The sequence below is a fragment of the Anas platyrhynchos genome, chromosome 5 (genome assembly GCF_047663525.1).
Source record: "Anas platyrhynchos isolate ZD024472 breed Pekin duck chromosome 5, IASCAAS_PekinDuck_T2T, whole genome shotgun sequence".
Taxonomy (NCBI): Eukaryota; Metazoa; Chordata; class Aves; order Anseriformes; family Anatidae; genus Anas; species Anas platyrhynchos.
The window spans coordinates 62,523,412-62,529,635 of record NC_092591.1 but is presented as its reverse complement, the minus strand read 5'-3'; the positions used below and the strand labels follow the sequence as shown (position 1 = coordinate 62,529,635).

The window sequence follows — 6,224 nt, the reverse complement described above, 5'->3', positions numbered from 1 at the left end:
TTGGCTTCTGATAAGCAAGAAGTTGGCAGCTATTACATGTGTATGATGTATCTTCAGGGAGAGTTAACTTCTAATGGCTTGTGGGTTTTGGTAGGTTTGATGCAAACCATGCACAATGGTTACTTGTATATTAAATGTTCCTTGAGAGTTTAGTATCCAAGAATGAAGGGTTAATTTTATATACATATTTTAATTTTATAGCCAAGAGGCTTGGCTCCCTGCTTGTGGGTGGTTGTGTCAACTCCTTGACTGAATGTGCTAGCGGTTCTAGGGAGCGCAAAGGGATGAGTGGGGATAATTGGGGCCTAATTATGCTCAGTGAGTGCACACATCATAAGTGGTCTGGTGTTCAGAGTTGCAGGAATAAACTAGAGAAGGAGGAAAGAGATATCTCAGACTAGTTCTCAGAGCAGATAAAGCTTAGTCTTAAAACTTGAACAACACTTCTTGCACTTGGTATGGTGTTTACTGAATGTTCTAGCTACTGTGAGGAACAGTGAAAGAGGAACTACTGTGGTCTGTGGCTGTAGGCAAGCTCTTGTTTAGCGTGGACCTTCCTCACGTGGGTAAACAGAGGTGGGAACACAATAAACTTAGAGGAGTCATTGCGTTAGGAAGTCATTCTGCCTGGGGTGCTTCCTTGTGGAAGCTGCCAGGGTAACAAAATGTAGATGTTTTGTGGTTCTTGTTGCTTTTGTTTTAATTCCCAGGACAGCAGGTTGTGCTGATGTGCAGGAATAATTGTATCGCCTTAGTTCTTGACACTATTGACAGCAGTTACAACAGAATAAGCAAATACATTAAGGGGGAAATGTAAATGGAAGAGGCAAGCCTCATGTAGTATCTTTTATTTTAAAGCAATTCCTTGTTCTCTCTCACTCTTTTTTTTTTTTTTTTTTTTTTCCTGAAGTGCTTCAGTTTCAGATATGCTGTGCTGCTGTTCTGGTTTCTTCAGGGGAACGGAGGTAAGTGAAGTTTAGTGTTCAGTTCACATGCTGTTCTGTTTTTCTGTCCATTGCTTTTACCCATTTGCAAGTCAGGTCTTGGACAGGCAGCATGCAAACAGTGCTGTCCCCAGTTTGATCACATTACATTGATTTTTTTTTTTATTTTTTAAAAGAGCTTTTATGGCACGTAATTTTACAGTGACTGTAATTTAGCAGTTCTATACAGCTCAAAAACTCGAGGTCTTGGAGGAAAGAAAAAAATCAAGGAATCTAGCTGGATGTGAAGTATTTTTTGTACAAAAATAAATGCGATCTACTTCTTAGAGTAAGCACAACTATAAATATTACTTTAGTATCTTAATCTCCAAGTGTTACAAAACAAACATTGTGTGACTGAGTTTAATTTGTCTTTTCTGAGGAAATGTGATCTGTGGCAAAGGTGTGTGGCCATGCTGCCTCAATTTACCTGATATGACTCAGATCTTATTTCAGATCTGAGCTTCAAGCTTCAGTTTTTCAGCGATTTCTTCCATACATCAGGGGATTTCATTATAACTTCATCTCTTCATAGGTGTAATTTGTCTTTTCTTTTTTCTGCCTTTGCTTAGTGTAGGTATTAGTTGTCCATTATGAATTCTGTCCATTGTGTATTCTGAAGCTATGTTTCTTCAACCTGCACAGAGATCCTTAGCAGAAAGAAAATGTGTAAGATGGGAAGACATTCAATGACATGGTTTGTCAGTGCTGCACAGAAGTTTTAAATGTGTCTGTTTTTGACATACAGTCAACATCAAGTTACTAACATATGGACAGTTTTGCTCAGAAGGGTGTCTGTCCATTCACATATGCAACATTTGTCAAATGTTACGTTCTGTTTTCTTTAGGAAAAGGATCATTCATCATGTTACAATCGCTGTTCAGTGAAACGCTAATCAAGAGGCATAACCGTTAATTCATATTTGTCCATAAACATGAACTATGGAGACTGATGTTGTTTATAGGAAAATAATAAAAATATTCAAATACGTGGGGTCTTTAAAACTCCCTCATATAATTTTGGGGGAGCTTTCCATGAAATTGGAGTGTGAAGGAGCTAGCATTTAGATTTGCTGTATGCTGGGGAAAATACTCTTGGAACTGGGGAAACTGCTAATGGCTCTTGAGTGTGGTCTCTTAACTGGAAGGAGAAGTAGAAGAGAGTCATTTCTCCTGATATATTAATGTATTATGCTGGGTTTATGTCAAGAACCGCTCAGAGAAACTTCGGTGATGCTAGAATTCCCAAGGCAGAAAGAAGAGGTGGTTTCATATTTGTATCAAAGCACCCCTTCTGTTTTAACCACTGAGTTGGATTATTCAGGATTTCTTTCCTGAAGATATCAGTGAATTTAGTGTTTGATAGCAGTGCTGAGAAAGAGGGAACAGCAGGCTTGTATGGACAAGGCAGGCTTAACAGATCCCATACTGATTACATGGTTAAGATGCTGATTGAGAACTTTCACCCTAACCGATGTGATAGTCTTATTCTTCTCCTCTGTAGGATTTCCCTCTCTCCATTTGGAGCTGTGACCAGGCCTTTGACAAATGCTCAATTTGGAGTACTCAGGCTTAAAATAGAGACTTTTAAAGATCTTTAATTGGGGCTAAGCGCTAGTTCCTTCACCAGGTTCATTGTCTTGAACAAGGAAGCGGGACTAAAGAGTTAACTGCTTCCAATTGTAAATACATCAGTGGCAGGCACATTACAAAGCTCTATACAATCCTGTAGAGTAAATGGTGGACAGCTCATCACAATTAGGCATGGTCATAATGAAGAGCCAAAAGAGAGAAAAGAGGGCATGGGGAAAAACAGACCTTTTACAAATGTTTTATATGAAGAGAAATTATAGCTAAAAGGGATAGTTAATTAGTTTAAAGACTAAATGATAATGCCTTCTCTTTGCTGGAAAAAAAAAAAACAACTTTGAAAGCATGGAAAATGAGTGAGTTTCTAGCAGCTGATCCGGAAGAAGAGAAAACAATTCAAAGCAATACTGTACGTGGGTGTTTCTCAAAAGAAACTGTGGTGGGAAGTGTGTGAGCTGAGTAATTTACTCTTAGCAGAGACGGTAGGCACTGTTGTGTTTAGCATGGACCCTGCACATAGCCTTGTTTGCACAGGAATGCATCTGTATTACTGCAGGTGCTTATCAGAGACATAGATGCTTATGGTCTGCTTCCCAGCTTTGCATACCGCCACAGGAAGGCAAAACCCCATCTGGCCTGTGCTGAGAAGGTTGCACAGAGGAGCGAGGTTACAGTCAGGCTTGTGCTTAGCCTCTGCAGTGTGCTGGCCAACCTGTCACCTATAAAACCAATGTGCATTCTGATGTGTGTTATTTGGAGGCGAAGTAAAATAGCAAAAATCTGTATCACAATCCTCTAAGAAGCAGTGTGTATAGTGTTGCCTGTGAGATATATCCTGTGTGATGCTTCCTGGAGATGGGGCTTTTCTAGCATCAGTGAAGTCTGAGAGCATCTTTCCTTCCACAGCTCCCACTGTGTGTATCGTGGGTAAGAGACGTCTGGGCGTCGTTAATGGAAATGCACGCTCTTCACACAGACTCTCTCGTTTGGGTATGTGTGTGATGGCAGTCATTTCTCACCAAATTCAGTTGAGTTGATGCTGCTGGAGTGAACATGCTGCTTCTACTGCTGGCTTGGGTATTCCTAGGTTATGCCAGAGCTTCTGAGAACCGCACAGTAGATGCAACCTTTACTTTGTAGGCTGGGATTTGGAAACTACAATCCTTGCTCCCTGTGACAGCTATGGAGACAATATTGTTTAGCACATCTATCTCTGTCATGTGGCACAAAATAAACTGCATTATAGTGGTATGTGTAGCATGCCTTCTGCTTGCAGAAAGGACATAAATTTGTCATAAGAGCCTGGTATTTTGTTGGTAAGTGGGTGGCTGGTATGGGACTGCTTCAGTCTCTTCTGTCCCAGGGAAAGTGAAATGCCCTGTAGGGAAGAAAGGAGGAGGCTGATACTGTGGTGGTGTTTACCCTGTCTCCTGGCCCATCGGAGCTGTTAGTGCCCCTGTGATCTTGCTTTTGCAAGTTGCCTTCTATTGCTGTCTCCCTCAGTCTCTGAGGGGAAATAACGTTCAGCTGCATATCCCAGGAGTTGTGATAGTGCCTCAACAACCCATCATTTCCGATGTGTTTTTTGTGGTTAAAGCTGGGATACAACAGACAGAATTTTAAAAAGGACTTGATATTAGCCTAGCTTTATTGCTATTGAAGTCAGTGGTAAGACTTGTGTGGGAACAAAATTAAGCCCATTTTTAACACATTAAAGAAGTCCTTCCTGGAAAATATTTTATTCTTTTTATTAGCTGTATGCATTTGCTTGTCCTGGTTTCATAGGTAATACTGTAGCAAGAACTTTGTCTTTAAGTATTACAGAATCACACAGAATCACAGAATTTCTAGGTTGGAAGAGACCTCAAGATCATCGAGTCCAACCTCCAACCTAACACTAACAGTCCCCACTAAACCATATCCCTAAGCTCTACATTATTGTTCTCTTGCAGCCCACAAGTCAAAATTTTTGTGACTCCTCTTTTCTTTAAATCCCTTCCAGTAAGATCTACTTTAGCATTTCAGTATGTGTAAATAATATGGATTCATCCCCCCAACTACATTTGCCTTGTACATGAAGAGTAGCACCAGGAACTTAAAGGATAAAATTGGTGTCAGTGGCCTTATTGGGATGTTTGTGAATGTAAGCCCTTAAAAATTACACTTTGGTAGTGCAAATGTGTGTAGAAGACAAACCAGAACCACCTCAGACAGGTACACTGCTGAACGTGCAGGAGTGTAAAACTGGGAGTTGTATCCAAATTAGATTGATCAGATCTTTCCAAACACTTCTTAAATGGAGTTTTGTAGGAGAAAAAGATGTATTCATATCATAGTATAAAAATAAAGTAACACTTGCTGGGTGCTTGCCTTAGTTTAGATTTAACATAGAGCTGATGTAGGCTGTGATACCAGAAGGAAGAATGGAGGATGCTGCTAGAAGGATAACAGATGCGTGAACTTATTCTGAAAGAGACATGTGTCCCTAAAATAATAATATGCAGATAAAACATTACAAGAAAGACCTATGTGAAAATTTGGAAATAATGAATAGGGTTTTGTACTGTATGGAGACGAATAAAATCCTAGGGTAAAGTAGGAAGTTGGAAGAAAATGTATTTTTCCACTCAGCCTTCTAAAAGTAAATTATTGTTGCTTTCATATCTATGGTTATGTAGAGACTGCAATTTCAATAATTTATTCAGCTTCTCTGCAGAAAGCTATCCTGAAGCTGTAAAAAATCTCTTTAACTCTGGTCTTTAGGTAGGTAGGTGCATCCATACCAGATCAGTCTATGTCTGTCACTTTACAGAAATATCCATCTTAGAACCAGAAATCTCTGAACTTCAGTGTAACAGAAGCAAGGCTCTTTCATATGCTGCCCAGAAGCTGGGACAGAGAACTAAACATCCTTGGGAGAATGCTTCTATGAGATTTTTTTAACTGTGGGGTTAAGCAGGGTGGCAAATATGGAGGTGATCCAAACCCAAGAATGCGTAACACATTACCGGAGCATATGTAGAATATATTTGAGAGAGAGATAGGAGCAAATAATGAGAATCTAACCTTTTAAAGTGTTATAAATGAGGTCTCAACTCAATCTGAATTTTGTACTATTCATAAAACAATTATTTCTAAAAGGTGTAAAAGGTATAAAAGGCAAGTAAACAGCGCTGGGTGTGTGGGGAGTCTACGCTCCACCAACACGCACACACGAACATCAAACATTCTAAACATTTAGAACATGGCTTTTACATACTAAACCCAAGTATGCCTATACATATTCACAATCAGAAAAGGTAACAAACAATCCTTTAAGTTTAATGACTTAACAGCCTCCATTTTCCATTCCTTTTGAACAATATGTCTTGCTTTAAGTTGTCAAGCAACTCGGTGGTCTTCAGGCCTTATGTATCCCATTTTTCCCGGATTGAAGAAGAGCATATCCATCTCCTTTTCAAGGCCAATAGGCCTGGGTCAAAAGGCACGTCCAGGTCAGCAGGGAGGTAACAGCAAAAGCCTTTGATGGCTGTAGCAGCAGAGGGGCCGATAGCATAGCAGTCAGATCAGTAAAGGAGCCCGCAGCTCCCTCACTGTCTGGCAAACCACACGTTTCTGACTGTGGTTTCTGACTGTAAGTCAGACTCTTCT

General features: G+C 40.0%; 1 long non-coding RNA gene across 1 annotated transcript; it reads left to right on the top strand.

Moving 5' to 3' along the window:
• Positions 1–2,798: 2,798 nt before the first annotated feature.
• LOC140002544 (uncharacterized) lies at positions 2,799–3,820 on the top strand. Its single transcript, XR_011809356.1, has 2 exons — positions 2,799–2,982; positions 3,480–3,820. It is a non-coding gene; the product is annotated as an uncharacterized lncRNA (long non-coding RNA).
• The last annotated feature ends 2,404 nt before the right edge of the window (positions 3,821–6,224 follow it).